The sequence below is a fragment of the Macaca thibetana genome, chromosome 3 (assembly GCF_024542745.1).
Source record: "Macaca thibetana thibetana isolate TM-01 chromosome 3, ASM2454274v1, whole genome shotgun sequence".
NCBI classification, from domain to species: domain Eukaryota; kingdom Metazoa; phylum Chordata; class Mammalia; order Primates; family Cercopithecidae; genus Macaca; species Macaca thibetana.
This window is the reverse complement of record NC_065580.1, coordinates 18,694,694-18,714,924: the sequence shown is the minus strand read 5'-3', so window position 1 is coordinate 18,714,924 and position 20,231 is coordinate 18,694,694. Positions and strand designations below refer to the sequence as shown.

General features: G+C 47.2%; 1 protein-coding gene across 35 annotated transcripts in view; it reads left to right on the top strand.

Annotated features, from left to right (window-relative positions):
- Positions 1-20,231, top strand: part of NDUFB2 (NADH:ubiquinone oxidoreductase subunit B2) — a 1,166,996-nt gene that overhangs the window by 722,790 nt on the left and 423,975 nt on the right. The window contains exon 1 of one of the 35 annotated variants that reach the window (XM_050782326.1): positions 4,763-4,766. The exons of 33 other annotated variants lie outside the window; for them this stretch is intronic. The gene's annotated coding sequence lies outside the window, so the exon portion shown is untranslated. Of the gene's footprint in view, positions 1-4,762; positions 4,767-8,092; positions 8,098-20,231 lie in introns of those variants that run through there. One more of the 35 variants, XM_050782304.1, reaches the window with a different exon arrangement.

Here is a 20,231-nt window from a genome sequence, read left to right as displayed (position 1 = left end):
CCCAGAGCCCAGCCTTGTCTCTTCTGATGAAATACCAGTGCCCACAAACAGAAGGTTCCCCTTCTCTCACCCATGGAATAAACAGGAAGGTCTCTTGGGGCTGTGGTCTTGGGGCTGTAGCCCTGCCCCTAATTTCTTCAGACCCTTTACTGAGAACTGAGTCATTGCAACATCACGCTCAGCCAGCTGTCTCAGCACAAGAAAAAGCTTTGCTGTGGTATGAGATTTTGTGGGCTGCAAACTACATCTAGGTCAGCAAATTAAACTCCACAGTGTGGTTACCAATTCCAGCTTCATCTAGCTTAAGGGCTGTCTGATTTCACCCTCTGGGCATTGGCTCTTCTGGTGTTTGGGATATAAGGCCCCTCTGTGGGTGTTTAAGGCACAATATTTCAGGCCTAAACCACTGAATGACACATGCCTAAACCCAGAATCCTGTATTCTCCACCAGGGCTCCAGGGTATGTGAGGGTAACAATACTCCAACCCTGCAGATAATGAGATTTGTGTGTGCGTGTTAGAACCAAGGGGAAAGTGGGGATGTATTTCTTTGATGCTCAGTTTCATCTACCACTTGTATTTCTCTCCTGCCCTTCTTTGACCCTAACAAGATCCAAACCCTTCTTTCTTGCTTCTCTTTTACGGAAGTTTTGAAGAATGAATGGTTACACAACAGATGGCCAGCCGGTCTACCTAGAAGGGCCTTACAAAGGACACTGCCTCCGTGGGGAAGGCTCGCCCTGGATCAGACTCTGGATCGCAGATTTACCGTGAATGAAGCCCTTGGAGACTGAATGATGTTAAAAATTCAAAAACAACTCAGGAAATATTTATTTGAAGGCCTGCTGTTCTTCAAGTCCCTGGAATACAGATATGAGAAGAGTCACTGCTGCCCAAGAGCTGACTGACTGTGGAGGAAGACCATGCTAGCGGATGACTACATTTTCTACCACCTAGCACCGGCTCCCCCTTCTCCTGGTAATGGTATCTGCAGACAACCTCCTCAGTCTGTGTGCTTTCCGTGGAATTGAATCTACCCCTGGCTCAACAGCTCAGGTACAGCCTCTGGCCTGGCTGCAGCGATTAGTTTAGAGAGGGACTTGTAACCTCATCAAAGCCTGATATTGTTCAGGGTAACATACTAGATATATTTTGCTAGCATTGCCAATAATCATTTATTTAAGCTCCTTAGATGAGGTTTCCTGTCATTTGCAACTGAAAAAGTTCTGTGTAGCAGGTTGAGTAGTGTTCACCCCCTGCCCACAAAATACGTTCACATCCACCCAGAACTTTAGAACTTTAGAATATGATATTTTTAAAATTTTTTTGAGACAGACTCTTACTCTATCACCAGGCTAGAGTGCAGTGGCATAATCTCAGCTCACTGCAACCTCAGCCTCCCAAGTAGCAGGGACTACAGGTGTGTGCCACCACGCCCAGCGAATTTTTGTATTTTTAGTAGAGACGGGGTTTCACCATGTTGGCCAGGATGGTCTATCTCTTGACCTCGTGATCTGCCCACGTCGGCCTCCCAAAGTGCTGGGATTACAGGTGTGAGTGACCGTGCCTGGCCTGGTCTTATTTTTAAAAGAGTCTTTGCAGATGTCATTAGTTAAGGATCTTGAGATGCAATCATTATGGATGTAACTTTAGGTGGACCCTAAATCTAACAATTGGTATCCTTATATGATGAGGAGATATCACAGAGAGACGCAAAGACACAGGGAATATGGCTGTGTGAAGAGGGAGGCAGAGGGTAGGGCCATGCTGCCATAAGACGAGGATGCCTGGGCCACCAGAGGCTAGGAAGGGGCAAGGAAGGCCCCCCCGCTTAGAGCCTTCAGGGGGAGCATAGCTCTCCTGACACTTTGATTTCCAACTTCCAGCCTCCAGAACGGTGAGAGAGAATTTTCCATTGTTTTAAGCCAACCAGCCTGTGGCACTTGGGTAATGGCAGCCCTAGGAAACAAGTGCACTCTAACATGTGAATTCACTCAACAGATATTTATTGGTTCCTAATATGTGTCTGAAGAGGACTTAGTATAAAATCCAGAGAAGAGGGATATGGAGGCTGTAGAGAGGTATTTCAGCTGGGACATTATGAAGCCTAAAGAACTATCTGTCCCACTGCCTTGTATCCCAATGGGTGCCTCTGGAAGGGCCTGGAGAAACCATGGAATTTATGTTCTCTGGGCTCCCTTTTTGTAGGCTTATTTTGTTTCAAGACAGGGACTTGCTCTGTCGCCTAGGCTGGAGTGCAGTGGCGCAATCACAGCTCACTGCAGCCTCAATCTGCCAGGCTTAAGCAATCCTCCCATCTCAGCCTCCCAAGTAGCTGGGACTATAGGCACATGCCACCACGCCCAGATAATTGTTGTATTTTTGTAGAGATAAGGTTTCACCATGTTGCCCAGGCTGGTCTTGAACTCCTGGGCTCAAGCCATCTGCCCACCTCGGCTTCTCACACAGCTGTGATTTCAGGCGTGAACCCCCCGGCCCGGCCTCCCTAGGCTTTTTGCAGGTCATTCTCCTAATGTATGGATGTCTTTCCTCAGTAAGGACGTGAGCTCTGCTTGATATAAATTGAAAATATTCAGCTGGGCGCGGTGGCTCACACCTGTAATCCCAGCGCTACAGGCGAATCATGGCAGGTGAATCATGAGGTCAGGAGTTCAAGACCAGCCTGACCAATATGGTGAAACCCCATCTCTACTAAAAATAGAAAAATTAGCTGGGCATGGTGGTGCATGCCTGTAACCCCAGCTACATGGGAGGCTGAGGAAGGAGAATCGCTTGGACCCAGGAGGCAGAGGTTGCAGTGAGCCCAGATCACGCACTGCACTCCAGCCTGGGCAACAGAGTGAGACTCTATCTCAAAAAAAAAAAAAAAAAGAAAGAAAGAAAGAAAAAGAAAATATTCCTCCCAGTTTGTTCTTTGTTTATAGTGATTTTTGCCTTGCAGAATTTCTTTTTTTTTCTTTTTTTTTTTTTGAGAGGAGTCTTGCTCTTGTTGCCCAGGCTGGAGTGCTACAATGGTGTGATCTCAGCTTACTGCAACCCCTGTCTCCCGAGTTCAACCCAATTTTCCTGTCTCAGCCTGTCGATTACAGGCAATGTGCCAGCACAGCTAATTTTATATTTTTAGTAGAGATGGGGTTTCTCTATGTTGGTCAGGCTGGTTTCGAACTCCCGACCTCAGGTGATCCGCCCACCTTGGCCTCCCAAAGTACTGGCATTACAGGCATGAACCACCCGGCCCAATTTCTATTTTTCTTTTTTTTATTTGAGACGGAGTCTTGCTCTGTCACCCAGGCTGGAGTGCAGTGGTGTGATCTCTGCTCACTGCAAGCTCCGCCTCCCGGGTTCACATCATTTTCCCACCTCAGCCTCCTGAGTAGCTGGGACTACTGGGGCCTGCCACCATGCCCGGCTAATTTCTTTGTATTTTTAGTAGAGACGGGGTTTCACCATGTTAGCCAGGATGGTCTCAATCTCCTGACCTCGTGATCTGCCTGCCTCGGCCTCCCAAAGTGCTGGGATTACAGGCGTGAGCCACTGCGCCGGCCCCAATTTCTATTTTTTACATAGTCAAATTTATCAATATTTTTTACGGCTTATGGGTTTTGTTTTGGTTTTCTGAACTCTCTGCTCCTGTGCTTTTATCTAGTACTCCATATTCTGGAGTGAGGCAGAGTCCTTTCATATTTACCTGTATTTCCCTTACACTGCATTTCGGTCACCTTTATTGGTTTCCCAAAAACTAGCACAAGTAATAATAGCTACCATCCATTGTGTCTAGGCGTTGTACCAAGAGCTTTATATTCAGTATCTTTCATCTTCTCAGTAGCTCTGCAAGGTAGATGATATTATGTCCATTTTACAGATGAGGAAAGTATGGCCCAAAGTTGTTACATAAGTGACTGGGCACAGTGGCTCATGCCTGTAAACCCAGCACTTTGGGAGGCCAAGGTGGAGGGAACACTTGAGCCCAAGAGTTCGAGACCAGCCTGGGTAACATTGTGAGACCCTGTCTCTATTTTATAAAAGTTTATTTAAAAAAATATATATATATAGAATTTGTATATATATATATATATTTACATTGACTTTTAAAAGAAACTATGTTAGTGGTTTTGAAAAATATTCCACATTCTGGATTTTTCTGATTGTTTTCTTGTAGTGCCATTTAACTTGTCCCTCTATCTTTTTATTTCCTCTAAACAGATTTCTGAGCAGGGGTCCCTCATGTGAACTACAGAATATAGAAAGACTGAATGACTAGTTATACTAGAACCATTCAAGATGTATAGGAGAGAACTCAGTTTGTTACACACAGGAGATTCCTTAAAGAACTAAAAGTAGGATTACCATTTGATCCAGCAATCCCACTACTGGGTATCTACCCAGAGAAAAAGAAGTCATTATACGAAAAAGATACTTTCACATGCATGTTTATAGCAGCACAATTTGCAATTGCAAAAATGTGGAACTAACCCAAATGCCCATTAATCAATGAGTAGATAAAGAAACTGTGGTATATCTATACAATGGAATACTACTCAGCCAGTAAAAGGAATGAATTAATGGCATTTACAGCAAGCTGGATGAGATTGGAGACTATTATTCTAAGTGATATAACTCAGGAATGGAAAATCAAACATTGTATTTTCTCACTCATAAGTGGGAGCTAAGCTATGAGGATGCAAAGGCATAAGAATGACACAATGGATTTGGGGGACTCAGGGAAAGAGTAGGGTGTGAAGGGGGTGAAGGATAAAAGACTACAAATTGGGTGCATTGTGTACTGCTTGGGTTATATGTGCATCAAAATCTTACAAATCACCACTACAGGACTTATGTAACCAAACACCATCTGTTCTCCAATAACCTATAGAAACAAAAAAAAATTTACGACAAAGAAAAACTTTATAATAACCACATTTAAAAAGTAAAAAGAAAAAACATTGTTACACACAAAGGATGCAGTGATGGTTAATTTTATGTGTCAACATTAATTTAATTAAAGTTAATGTCAAACATTATTCAGGATATGTCTGTGAGGGTGTTTCTGGGTGACAATGACATTTACATCTGTAGACTGATTAAAGCAGACGCCCTCCCTAATGATGGGGGAGCCTCAACCGGTCAGTTGATGGCCTGAATAGGACAAAAGGGCTGACCCTCCTGAGAGTCAGAGTGAATTCCTCCTGCCTGAGTCAGACTGGAACTACACCATTGGCTCTTCTGGGTCTCCAACTTGCCAACTGCAGATCTTGGGACTTCTCAGCCTCCATAATCACATGAACCAATTCCTTAAAATAAATCTCTTTCCCTCTATATACATACATCCCATTAGTTCTGTTTCTCTGAAGAAGTGATTGACTAATACAGATGTCTTGGGGCATCGGGGCTTATTTCCCTCCAAGATCATTGGTTGAAAAATTAAAGTGATCAGGCGGGGCGCAGTGGCTCACACCTGTAATACCAGCAGACAGATCACTTGAGGCCAGGAGTTCGAGACCTGCCTGGTCAGCATGGTGAAACTCCATCTCTACTAAAAATACAAAATTAGCCAGGTGTGTGGCAGACGCCTGTAGTCCCAGCTACTCGGGAGGCTGAGGCAGGAGAATCCCTTAAGCCCGGGAGGTGGAGGCTGCAGTGAGCCGAGATTGTACCCCTGCACTCCAGCCTGGGCGACAGAGTGAGACTCTATCTCAAAAAGAAAAAAAAAAAGGAAAAGATTAAGGTCAACATTTGGGGCAGGAACATTTCACATTGCATGACATCGAGAATCCCATAATGTCTTGTAGACCCTCTATTAATGATGTTAAATTTGGTCACTTGATTGTCGATTTTTATTTCGTAAAGTAACTATATTCCTCTGTGAATTAGCAAGTAATTTTGCAGGGCGATATTTTGGCACCATGCAGATACTCTCTGTCTCAGCTACTTTTCACCTATGGTCTTGCTACTCACTGAGGATCCCTGCCTGAATCGATTCTTTCATTGCTTGCCCTCCCATCAACTGAAACTATAGCATTTTTGTTTGTTTGTTTGTTTGTTTTTTGGAAACGAAGTCTCACTCTGTCACTCAGGCTAGAGTACAGTGGCGTGATCTTGGCTCATTGCAACCTCTGCCTCCTGGGTTCAAGCGATTCTCCTGCCTCAGCTTCCTGAGTAGCTGGGATTACAGGCATGCGCCACTATGCCTGGCTACCTTTTGTATTTTTAGTAGAGACAGCGTTTCTCCATGTTGGCCAGGCTGGTCTTGAACTCCTGACCTCAGGTGATCCGCCTGCCTCGGCCTCCCAAAGTGCTGGGACTACAGGCATGAGCTACCGCACCTGGCCGGCTATAGCCTTGTGTGTGTGTGTATATATATAAATTAGTGTATGTTAAGTGATAGCACATGAATAGTTTAATATATAATAACTAATATATGCAGTAGAACAAAGCTAAATCTCTCCCCCTTAGAAGCCTTTCTCTTTCCTACAAATTCTCTAACCTAACCTCTCAGTCTGTGGAGAGCAGTCCTGGCTGGAAGGTTCCCTGGTGCCACAAGAACATTTGTTATCCTTGGTTGTGGTGCCTGAAAGCAAGGATCAGAACCATTTGCAGGTGGGAAAAGAAGTCCCAAGGTGAAATCAAACAAATCAAATAAATATATCTGAAATTGTAGCCGACTAAGCTGAAGAAAATACCTGACGCTGAGGCTAAGATCCCAGCAGGTATCAGAGAATCAGGGAAGGCAAGATGGAGAACACCTGGCAGGTTCTAGGAAAAGACTTGGAGGTGGGGCTTCTCTCTTCTCCTAGCAAATGCTTGTTGGAGTAGAGTGAGGTTGGGCAGAAGGGACAAGGGGCTGTCCCATGGGCCATGTTAATTGGAAGGAGTGGGAGAAAGCACACGATGCCTGAGGGTGCAGTATCTAGGAGTGGAACAGGTTAAGGTCTCACCAAGCTCCAGTCAAGCAGAGAGGAGGGTTGAAGTTGGAGGCTGAGGAAGGTCATCAGTCCTCACAGCAGGTAGGAGGAACTGGGCAAGAACAGTGGAGAACAAACGGAGGTACCCACACAGCCAAGCAGTGCACAAGGAGGGAAACCCAGGAGTATCCAGGAAAGCCCAGCTTCTGTGCGCAGGTCAGGAAGGAGGCAGGGCTGCTACAGGGGCTCCCAAGAGGGCCAGGGCCCCCAACACTCCATCCCACCTCTCCCCCGCTGCCCACACCAACACTGGGAGCTGCAGGAAATCAGGGAGTACATTTGCTGCAGCTTGTGAGAATAAGGGCAGCAGAGCCTGGTTCTGCCCTTGGGTACCCCACTTCACTCGTGCCCCTGCAAGGGCCAGTCTCCTGGCCTCCTAGTAAGGGCAGTCGGAGCTTCCTACAGCGTTTCCCCATTACCTTAGTGTTTCAGCACCTGGAAGAGATTAGCATCACTGGCAAAGCTGCAGAGCTCATTGTGCACTTCCTCTTCAATCTGAGTTGTAAAATATATATATATGTATATAGAATGAGATCAGTTCCAGTACTTTCCCTAGAGATCCATGTAAAATCGACAGAGAAGTGTCCATCATTACCCTGGGGTTTCCTGTTTTGAACCTGACCTGTTCTTGGCAGACACTCCACACTTGTCTCATCACATTGAAAGGCTTGGACAGACTTAACCCTCTCGCTTCCCCATCTCTCCCGTCCTGTTCCCTGCCCTGGACAAATGGGCCAGACTCAGTCCTCTGGGGACAGTTGAGGCAGGAGAGGTGGCCAAGTCACTTTTTAGTCATACTCCCTGCTTTGGTCTCTGCAATATCCTCCCTGCTTTCTTTCCTAGGTGACATTTCATGCAAGGCAGGAGACCATCCCCTTTATTTTGGGGGTGGAGTGAAAATGCAGGCCATCTGGACAAAAGCTTTCCCTGGTGTTTTCAGAAACAGGGAAATCCTGAATGTGGGCTGTAGGTTACAAAGAGCTATCAGATCAAGTTCAGAAGCAAACACTTGGCCCGGCCTGGACTATTCAGGAAAACAATGGGAGAAAATGGTCATTGAATGGGAGGTGGATAATAAAGCTCTATGACTGCCTCTAGAACGCTGGCTAGGGGGGTTATACATTCATTTTTCTCTGCATCATTAAGTCATGACTCTATCCTGACCACATGTTGTATAGACTGACTTGTGTTCCCCCAAAATTCATATGCTGAAGGCTGTATTGTCTGTTCTTGCACTGCTATAGAGAAATACCTGAGACTAGGTAATTTATAAAGAGAAGAGGTTTGACTGGCTCGCAGTTCCCCAGGCTATACAAGCATGACAACTTCCGTTTCTGGGGAGGCCTCAGGAAGCTTCCAATCATGGCAGAAGTCAAAGAGGAAACCAGCATTTCACATGGCTGGAGCAGGAGGAAGAAAGAGAGGGGGATACTCATGAGAACTCACTATCCCAACGACAGCACCAAGGGAGATGGTGCTAAACCATTCATGAGAAACCACCCCCATGATCCAATCACCTCCCTCAGGCCCTGCCTCCAACATTGAGGATTATACTTCAACAGTATATTTGAGGGTGGACACAGATCCAAACCGTATCAAAGCCCTAACCCCCGATGTGACTGTATTTGGAGATAGGACCTAAAGGAGCTAACAAAGGTTAGATGAGGTCAGAATAATGGGACCCAGATCTGATAGGATTAGTGTCCTCATAAGAAGAGACACCAGAAAGGGCTGACTCTCCCCACTCCTCTCTCTCTCTTTCTCGCTCTCTGTGCCATGTGGGGACACAGCAAGAAGGCAGCTGTCTATAAGCCAGGAAGAGAACAAACCACAAACTGAATTGACTGGCATCTTGATCTTGGATTTCCAGCCTCCAAAACTGTGAGAAATTTCTGCTGTTTAAGCCACCAGGTCTGTACATTTTGTTAGGGCAGCCCACACAGACTTATACACCACATAAGAATATTTGGTTGGGGCTGGGAGTGGTGGCTTATGCCTGTAATCCCAGCACTTTGGGAGGCCAAGGTGGGCGGATCACCTGAGGTCAGGAGTTCAAGACCAGCCTGGCCAACATGGTGAAACTTCGTCTCTACTAAAAATACAAAAATTAGCCAGGCATGATGGCACAAGCCTGTAATCCCAGCTACTCAGGAGGCTGAGGCAGGAGAATCACTTCAACCCAGGAGATGGAGGTTGCAGTGAGCCAAGATCGCACCACTGCACTCCAGCCTGGGCAAGAGAGAGAGACTCTGTCTCAAAAATAATAATAATAATAATAATAATAATAATAATACTTGTTTGGGCCTGGTATGGTGGCTCACACCTATAATCCCAGCATTTTGGGAGGCTGAGGCAGGAGGATCGCTTGAAGCCAGGAGTTTGAAACCAACCTGGCCAACATAGCAAGACCCCATCTCTACAAATAAAATAAATTAGCCAGGTATGGAGTCGCACAGCTGTAGTCCCAGCTACTTGGGAGACTGAGGTGGGATGATCATGCAAGCCCAGAAGTTCAAGGATGCAGTGAGCTGCCATCTACGGTTGCACCACTACACTCCAGCCTGGGCACAGTGCAAGACCCCATCTCTAAAAACAAACAAGCAAACGAAACCAGCTGAGGCAATATAGCGAGACCCTGTGTCTATGTTTTAAAAAATTAGCCGAGCAGGGTGGTGCACACCTGTAGTCCCAGATACTTGTGGGGCTGAAGTGGGAGGTTTGCTTGAGCCCAGCAGGTTGACGCTGCAGTGAGTCATGTTCACACCACTGCACTCCAGTCTGGGTGACAGAGTAAGCCCCTGTCTCAAAAATAAGTAAGAAGAAGGAAAGAGAGAGAGAGAGAGAGAGAGAGAGAGAGAGAGAAGGAAGGAGGGAGGGAGGGAAGGAAGGAAGGAAGGAAGGAAGGAAGGAAGGAAGGAAGGAAGGAAGGAAGGAAGGAAGGGGAAAAAGAGAAAAAAGAGAAATAAAAAGAAAGAAACAAAGAAAAAAGAAAGAAAAAAGAGAAAGAAAAAGAGAGAAAGAAAAGAAAAGAAAGGAGGGAGGGAGGAAGGGAGGGAGGGAGGGAGGGGGAGGGAGGAAGGAAGGAAGGAAGGAAGGAAGGAAGGAAGGAAGGAAAGAAGGAAGGAAGGATACTTATTTATCCTAAAGCCCACTTTTAACTAAACTGCTTCAGATCATGGGATGTAATTCCACGCACCTCCAGTTGCCAATACAGGTATCCCTCGCTTTCAGGAAGCTTCTTTGCTAAATCCTAATGATGAACGTTGCTAGCCAGCAACCCTCCCCAGCTTCCGAGTCACAGACCCCGGCCCCTGACTACAAGGTGTGCACATGATCCTGAGATACCTGATACTATTAAATGGTTGCAATTAAAAAAACAGGCATAGCAAGACCACTGGGTGTCTACTCCAATATTCATTTGCATCCTATTCCTTTTGAATAGTACTCTGATTTTTTTTTATCGTGGTAAAATTCACACATAACAAAATTCACTATTTTAACCCATTTAAAGCATTCAGCGTTTCGCATATTCACAAGGTTGTGCAACCACCACCACTGTCTAGCTTCAGAACTTCTTTGTCACCCATAGAACTTTGATTTTATTACTTAGGACTTAATTTCTCAATCCCTCTTGCAGCCAGGTATAGCTTTGTCATTAGGCTTGTGATTAAGTATGAGTGTTCCTCATACTTCTGCTTACATTTTACTGGCTGGAAAGCTCCTTGCAAGGAAGTGGTCACCCTTTCATTCTCTCCTGTTTCTTCTGTTAACAAACAGAGATGTGATGTTGGGGTCTCTGGCAGCCCTTATGGACTATGAAGTAAGTATTTGTAAGGCTGAGGACAGCAGGATGGAAAGAAAGGAGCCGAGGTCCCTATAACATATGGAGCCAGCTCTGGATTTCTTTTACATGAGAAATAAAGAAACTACTGTTTAAGCCATTGGTATTTGGGGAGTTTTCTATCCTCTGCAGCTAGACCCTATTCCAACTTCATCAAGGAGGATAGCAATCTCTAAAAATGACCCCTTCAGGATTCCTTGAAATATCAGGTTTCAGTGATTGGTCCGTAGGTTGGATTGGGGAGCTGGCTAGGTTGGGTCTCATACTCAGTGTAATCAGTTCAGGCATCGGATCAGTTCATGTTCGGTGGGATCAGATGGCATGTGGATGATCCTCCTAGACTTGAGCCCAGGGACCCTCTGAACACACTGGCTCCAGGACAGCCGGCGGCCTAATGGGGCAATGAGACACCTTATCTAAGACATGAGCCCAGCCGTGTTTGGGGTAGGAACTGGCAAATATTGGGTGCTGGGGGTAACTCTTTTCCTAACAAGGAGATGACGCTATTGATCCCTGCAACAGAACATTTCTGGGTCCCACAGGGCCTGACCCACCAGTCTTAGGGCCCCCTTTGCCCCCAGCTCTCAGGAGGTAAAATCATAACAGCTATCATGTTTTGGAAACCTATTATGTTAAGGTATTGTTCTGCTTTACATGTAACGTCTTGTCATCCTTGCAACAATTCTGTAAGGAGATCCATTTTACAGATGAGGAATGAAGCTCATAGAAATTTAATAGCTTGCCCACAGTCATACAACCGGGGCGTGGCAGAGATGGCTTTGAACACAGGTGGGTCTCCTCTACATTCTCGTCTCTTCCCCCTCCATCCAGCTGCCTCCTTCCTCCCACACAGAAACCAAGGTCAACTGCTAGGGAATTACAGTGATGCCAGGAGATCTGGAGCTCATGCAAATAACCAGGGGGTCCTGCTCGGGGAGGCTCCCCTTCTTCTCCTGCTATACCCAGGCTACAAGAACTCCAGGGATCTCTTAAGCAAACAAAGCAGCAAAAACAGCACTTGGTCCTTGTCCCAGTTACCTACTGCTATGTCGCAAACCACCCCAGAATGAAGTGGCCTACAACAGCCGTTTCGTTCCCAGCTCTGGGCTCCGCTGGGTCATTTTCTGCTGGCCCTGCTGGTGTTCATCCATGGGCGGGCATTCATCCGGGGCCTGGCTCAGCTGGAGGGAAGCTGAAATGCTGGATGGGCTTTTCCAGAGCATTTCTCTAGCAGGCTAGTCAGACTCCTTTCCAGACAATGCGGGGGTCCCAGTACTGTGAAGGCAGAATGGGACCCCATCCTAACTTAAACAGGGGTGCAGGAGGGGGACTGCCATTTAAAAAAAATAATAATTCCGGCCGGGAACGGTGGCTTATGCCTGTAATCCCAGTACTTTGAGAGGCCGAGGCAGGCAGATCACGAGGTCAGGAGATCGAGACCATCCTGGTTAACGTGGTGAAACCCCGGCTCTACTAAAAATACAAAACTTGGCCGGGCGCAGTGGCTCAAGCCTGTAATCCCAGCACTTTGGGAGGCCGAGATGGGCGGATCACGAGGTCAGGAGATCAAGACCATCCTGGCTAACACGGTGAAACCCTGTCTCTACTAAAAATACAAAAAAAAAAAAAAAAAAAATAGCCGGGTGAGGTAGCGGGCACCTGTAGTCCCAGCTACTCGGGAGGCTGAGGCAGGAGAATGGCGTAAACCCGGGAGGCAGAGCTTGCAGGGAGCCGAGATGCGGCCACTGCACTCCAGCTTGGGCAACAGAGCCAGACTCCGTCTCAAAAAAAAAAAACAACAAAACTTAGCCAGGTGTGGTGATGTGAACCTGTGGTCCCAGCTGTTTGGGAGGCTGAGGCAAGAGAATCGCTTGAACCCAGGAGGCAGAGGTTGCAGTGAGCCAAGTTCGCTCCACTGCACTCCAACCTGGGCGACTGACAGAGCGAGACTCCATCTCAAAAATAAATAAATTAAATAAAAAAAAAAATAAAAATAACAATTTCCTCTGGATTTTCTTCAGCTGCTCGTCTAGGGGCCTAATGGGGAAGCTGGCCGCCTAGGGGTTTCCCCCTGTGTGGTCAGTACAGGTGTTCTGAAGGAGGAGCTCCTGCTGCCACACTGCTGACTAAAGCCAGTCATCAGCCCAGTCCAGATTCACACAAGGGTGCGACTCCCAGGACATGTGGCTTCTTGGAGAGCACCAAGGTAACTGACTCCCAGTCCTCCCCATGGTCTAGGTGACATTTCATGCAAAGTGAATGTCTTTTGTGTTGTTGCTGCTGGAGATCACTCTCCAATCTCATTGGCTGGGTGGATTTCCATTCCCCGTGGTCCTTCTGACATAACCTATTGTCTGTCTCCTAGTGACCACTAGAGCCCCCTCTCATGGCTGCTGGGCCCAACCCTCAGTGCCACGGGCATGTCCACCCTCAGTTACATATGGCACCGTGTGTTGGCTCCTATAATCCTCACAACAACGTTATGAGGTCGGAACTATCATCTCCTTTTCAGCGATGAGGACGCTGAAGCATAAAGCTATTAGCCCGGGTAGTGACTTCAGACTTTGCGCCCTTAACCACTAAGCTCTACGTTCTGGTGCTGTCACACTGGGCATGATGGAAACCCTAAAGATACAAGGGTGGAAGGGAAGGAAGAAGCCTGGGTCTCTTCCAGGCATGTGCATAGTATAAAAGGCACCAGGTCAGGGCTGGGAAAGAGGAAAGTCGGATCAGGCACACTCCAAATCCAGAAGGTAGCAAATGAGGGAGTGTTGGGAGAAAACAGGGCTGTCACCTGAATTGCGGGTGGCCCTAAAGAACTGGATTTTTATTTTTATTTTTTATTGAGACAGGGTCTTGCTCCATCACCCAAGCTGGAGTGCAGTGGAATGATCTTGGCTCGCTGTATCATCAACCTCTCAGGCAGGAGAGCCTCAGCCTCCCAAGTAGCTGGGACCACAGGTGTGCACCATCATGCCCAGCTAACTTTCGTATTTTTTGTAGAGACAGGGTTTTGCCATGTTCCCCAGGCTGGTCTCAAACTCCTGGCTCAAGTGATCCACTCGCCTTCACCTCCCAAAGTGCTGGGATTATAGGCATGAGCCACTGCATCTGGCCTGAACTGGATTTTTTAAAAATTTTTTTGAGATACAGTTTGTTCTTGTTGCCTAGGCCGGAATGCATTGGTGCGAGCTCGGCTCACTGCAACCTCTGCCTCCTGGGTTCAAGTGGTTCTCCTGCCTCAGGCTCTCGAGTAGCTGGGATTACGGGTGCCTGCCACCAAGCCTGGCTAATTTTTGTATTTTTAGTAGAGACGGGGGTTTCACCATGTTGATCAGGCTGGTCTCGAACTCCTGACCTCGTGATCGCTCGCCTCAGCCTCCCACAGTGCTAGGATTATAGGTGTGAGCCACCGCACTGGGCCCTGAACTGGATTTTTAAAAAATAGACAAAACAGAACTTAGGTCAAAATTCTATACAGTGAAGTAAATACAGGTCAGGCGTGGTGGCTCACGCCTGTAATCCCAGCACTTTGGGAGGCTGAGGCCAGTGGATCATTTGAGGTCAGGAGTTTAAGACCAGCCTGGCCAACATGGTGAAACCCTGTCTCTACTATAAATACAAAAAATTAGCCAGGTGTGATGGCACACACCTGTAATCACAGCTACTTGGGAGGCTGAGGCAAGAGAATCACTTGAACCCGGGAGGTGGAGGTTGCAGTCAGCTGAGATGTCGCCATTGCGCCCCAGCCTGGGCAACATTAGCAAAACTCTGTCTCAAGAAAAAGAAAAGAAAAAAATACAAATCCCCCTCCCACTGCTGTTCACCCCTCCACCGCCGCCACAGATCCACTAAACATCAGCAAGCGTGACCTACGCATGGCAGTCAGTGCGTACATAGCATACATGTTCACCACGATTAATCAACAGGCTCATCTCAGTGTGGTACAATCAGAGCACAGCTTTCTCTTCTACTCGCAGGCAGGATTTGTCTGATTTGCCTGCCTTGCTCCTTGATGACATTGACTAAGGGAGATTCCATCACTTTCACACTAACTTTCAGTTATGAGAATTGTTTCCACATTGAAAAAGTTCAAAGTAGACCGAAACTTTGGCTGGACACGGTGGCTCATACCTGTAATGCCAGCACTTTGGGAGGCCCAGGCAGGCAGATCACTTGAGGTCAGGAGTTCAAGACCAGCCTAGCCAACATGGTGAAACTCTGTGTCTACTATAAATACAAAAAATTAGCTGGGTGTGGTGGCATGAGCCTGTAATCCCAGCTACTCGGGAGGTTGAGGCAGGGGAATTGCATGAAGCTGTGAGGCAGAGGTTGGAGTGAGCCGAGATCGCGCCACTGCACTCTAGCCTGGGCGACAAAGCAAGACTCCATCTCAAAAAAAAAAAAAGAAAGAAAAAGAAAAAGAAAAGAAAAAAAAGTAGATCACAACTTCAAATTTATATCCAGTTCAAAGTCTCTGCCCTCCTGAGAGCTCCAGTTCTGGGTAGAAAGACAGTGCAACCCTCAGCAGTGGGTGGAGCTATGGCCTGTTCTTTTGACTCCTGACCCCATGACCACCACCACCATGCCAAGTGATCCCCTAACCCTAGCACAGCTGACTTCTCTGGGATGGGGAAGAGCAGGGAGCTGTGGAGGTGGAAAGGCTTCTGTTCTTGGCCGAGCGCCTTCTGGCTGTCAGTGCTGGCTCACAGTGTTGGTGGGCTCGGGCTGCCATGACAAAAGAACCACAGACACGGCAGCTTAAGCAACAGAAACTTACAGTCCCACCATTCTGGAGGCTGGAAGCCTGAGATCAGGGTATCTTCGGAGGCCTGCCTTCTTGGTTGTAGATGGCCACCTTCTCCCTGTCTTTATATTGCCTTTTCTCTCTACTGGTCTGTGCACAAATTTCTTCTTATAAGAACATCAGTCCTATTGGATTAGGACCCACCCTAAAACCTTATTTAAATGTAATTATCTCTTTAAAGACCTTATCTCTAACTACAGTCACATTCTGAGGTTCTGGGGCTTAAGACTTCAACATATGAATTGGGGAGGGGGATCCCAATTCAGCCCATCACTCTCATCCTTTTGGAAGCTGGGCGGGATTTCTGGAGCGCCTCCTGAGGGCTCTGCGTGGCACCATGCCTGGGTGGCTCTCTCCCAGCTCCAGGACCCCCACCCTGGCAGCCCTGAGGCAGCTGCATCCCATGGCACACACTGGGCCCAGGAGGAAGCTCAGCTCCACTCTCCCCACCCATCTGGGCCCACCTCTGCCCTTAGTCGCCTCCATGCCAAGGGCAGGCTCTAGTCACCCTGCGATCCTGCCTTCCGCAAAACGAGACTCCATCTCACTTGCAGGAAACGCTCCACAAGCCCCCACTAACTTTTGTCCACCTGTGGCAACAAGACTTGGGACTCAGACACTTAGTAACAGCCAGCCAGGGTGGGAAATTCCGGGCTCCCTTCCTGATGTACACCCCTGCTCTTTGTGATTGGGTCTCATGAAGCCCTTGTCTCTCAGCTGCAGGGAGGCCAAGCCCTCCCCAACCCCACAACGGGGAGAAAGCACCATCTTTCCCCTAATGAATCTCTAGCCTGCCTTTCTAGAGGCAGGCAGTAGGTGATGGGGGCGGGTTGCTGGAAAGGTCGATGGCCTTTTAGGAAGTCCCCTGATATGGTTTGGCTGTGTCCCCACCCAAATCTCATCCTAAATTGTAGCTCCAATAATTCCCACGTGTTGTGGAAGGGACCTAGTGGGAGATAATTGAATCGGAGGCAGTTTCCCCCATACTGCTCTCGTGGTAGTGAATAAGTCTCACGAGATCTGATGGTTTTATAGGGGAAACCCCTCTTGCTTGGTTCTCACTTCCTCTGCGCACCCCACCATGTGAGATGTGCCTTTTGCCTTTCACCGTGATTGTGAGGCTTCCCCACGTGGAACTGTGAATCCATTGAACCTCTTTCCTTTATAAATTACCCAGTCTAGTCCTGGCATGGTGGCTCACTCCTGTAATCCCAGCACTTTGGGAGGCCGAGGCAGGCAGATCACCTGAGGTCAGGAGTTCAAGACCATCATGGCCAATATGGAGAAACCCTGTCTCTACTAAAAATACAAAATTAGTGGGGCGTGGTGGTGTGCACCTGCAATCCCAACTACTCGGGAGGTTGAGGCAGGAGAATCGCTTGAACCCGGGAGGTGAAGGTTGTGGTGAACCAAGATCACACCATCGCACTCCAGCTTGGGCAACAGGAGCGAAACTCCATCTCAAAAAAATATAATAATAAAAATAAAAAATAAATAAATTACCCAGTCTAGGCCAGGCACGGTGGCTCACGCCTATAATCCCAGCACTTTGGGAGGCCGAGGCAGGCAGATCATGAGGTCAGGAATTTGAGACCAGCCTGACCAACATGGAGACACTCCATCTCTACTAAAAATACAAAATTAGCTGGGTGTGGTGGCACACACCTGTAATCCCAGCTACTCAGGAGGCTGAGGCAGGAGAATCGCATGAACCTGGGAGGCGGAGGTTGCAGTGAGCCAAGATCGCGCCATTGCACTCCAGCCTGAGCAACAAGAACAAAATTCTGTCTCAGAAGACAAACAAACAGCCGGGCGCGGTGGCTCACGCCTGTAATCCCAGCACTTTGGGAGGCCGAGGCGGGCGGATCACGAGGTCAGGAGATCGAGATCACAGTGAAACCCCGTCTCTACTAAAAATACAAAAAAAAAATTAGCCGGGCGCGGTGGTGGGCGCCTGTAGTCCCAGCTACTCGGGAGGCTGAGCCAGGAGAATGGCGTGAACCCGGGAGGTGGAGCTTGCAGTGAGCCGAGATCACGCCACTGCACTCCAGCCTGGGCGACAGAACTAGACTCCGTCCCAAAAAAAAAAAAAAAAAAAAAAAAAAAGAAGACAAACAAACAACAACAACAACAAAAACCATTACCCAGTCTCAGGTATGTCTTTATCAGCAGTGTGAAAACAGACTAATACATCTACCAAGGAGGGCTCTAGAGTCTCTCCTTAGGCAGTGTGGGTGTTTATCTCCTATTGTCTTCCTTTGGGGGGTGCTGCTGAAAATTCAAGACCACATCCTATCACTTTCTGTTTTTAAAGCCTTACATAGTAGCACACTATTCTACATCTCAGATGTTTTCCTTTAGCTCTGTGTTGGAGATTATCTCAGATCAAGACACAGCTGCCAATCTTCCTGCCTTCACAGTGTTTCATCATATTGATGTCCAGGGTTTCTTTAATCCTCTATTGGTTGTATCCAAACTTTTGCTAGTGTAAACAACACTGCAACAAATATCGATTAATCAATGGAGAATTTTTCTGTGTGTATATCTGCACCCCATCATGCCCAACTGACTTTTCTTTTTGGAGAAAAAGAAAACACCCAGCCATGTTGATTTCTTAAATGTGGTACTAGCCTGTAAATGGATAGACAACTCAATGGAATAAACAGGTGCACAATTCGCATTCCCATCAGCAAAGTTTGAAATCACCTGGTTTCCCATAGCTTTACCAACACACCAATAAAGCATTATCAAATGTTGCCAAACTGATAGGCAAAAAATACAGAACATAATTGTACTTTTTTTATTTTTTTTTTTCCCCAATTGTACTTTTTTTGTTTTGTTTTTTTTTTTTTTTAATTTCCCCACCCTCCTGCCTAAAAATACAAAAAAATTAGGTGGGCATGGTGGTGCATGCCTGTAATCCTAGCTACTCAGGAGGCTGAGACAGGAGAATCGCTTGAACCTAGGAGGCGGAGGTTGCGGTGAGCCGAGATTACGCCATTGCACTCCAGCCTGGGCAACAAGAGTGAGACTCGGTCTCAAAAAAAAAAAAAAAAAAAAAAAAAAACCTTTTCTTTTATGATTTCTGGGTTTGACATTGTTTTAAAAGGCCTTTCCGCCATAAGATTTTCTATCTCCCATATTTTACCACTGCTTTTATGGTTTCCATTTTGGTATTTTAATATCAATGAATCTGCATCTTATTTTAGCTGAGGATGTGGAGATTCGATTTTCTTTCTGAATGGGTAGCCAGAAGTCTCAACACCATTAATTGAATAGTGTGATTCCAAGTGTCTAGCCCCTTTTATAAACTAATATCCTGCTTAGAAATGAAATTCCTGTATGTATTTCGGTCTATTCTGGGACTTTGGATTTATTCCATTGAGTTGTCTATCCATTTACAGACTAGTACCACATTTTAAAAATCAACACAGCTGGGTGTTTTCTTTCTTCACACACACACACACACACACACAAATTAGCTGGGCATGATAGTGTGCTCCTTTGGTCCCAGCTACACAGGCGGCTGAGGCAGGAGGATCGCTCGAGCCCAAGATGTCGAGGCTGGAGTGAACAGTGTTCCCACCACAGCTCTCCAGCCTGGGTGACAAAGCAAGACCCTGTCTCTGTTAAATAAAAAAAATAAAAGAAAGGCCAGGCACAGTGGCTCACACCTGTAATCCCGGCACTTTGGGTGGCTGAGGAGGAAGGACTGCTTGAGGCCAGGAGTTTGTGACCAGTCTGGGCAACAAAGTGACATCCTGACTCTACAAAAAAATTTTAAAAACTTAGCTAGACATGGTGACATGAGCCTGTGGCCCAGCTACACAGGAGGCTGAGGCAGGAGGATCCCTTGAGCCCAGGAGATCGAGGCTGTAGTGAGCTGTGTTTGCACCACTGCACTGCAGCGTGGACAACAGAGTGAGACCCTGGCTCAAAAATAAAATAAAATAGTAAAATAACATAAAATCCATGTGACTTTAAAAGTTGTTCAAATACCTGTAGAGTTAGTCTCTTATCATTACTGTTCTGGTTTGAAAGTTCCTGGTTATTTGTTTTTCCCTATGAACTTTAGAATCAGTTTGTTGAATTAAAAAGATTCCTACTGATTTGGGTGGGAGTGGGGAGTTTTGGCCCTGCTTAAAAGACCAAGTCCAGCCCCATCTGCTGAGGTTATATTGAAGTGTCCCTCCCCCAACCCTTGCTGCTGCCTAGCTCATGTCCAGCTCAGTCACAGAAGGTGCGGGGCAGCCAGGACCTCCAATTCATCTATCTCAGATGGATGCTGTATCCAAGCAGCCTCAGACCCATACATGGGTGGTGGCTGGAGTCCCCACAGATGTAGGGATGGCCATAGACACGGTCAGGTGAAGCCTCAGCCGCTGCAGTCCTCACCAGGGAAGCTGGAGGCCCTGCCTGGTGCACAGGGCTGTGGGCCCCCTGGAGGAAGGCAGTGAGACCTGAGGGCAGACCACACCCACGCCGCAGGCCTCAGGCACTTGAGTTCCTTCCGTATCTCCAGGCCCACTGAGTCCATCTCCAGGCACCAGGCCAGATGCACTCCTCTTTCCAAATGGTGGAGCTTCCCAGGGTGACACACC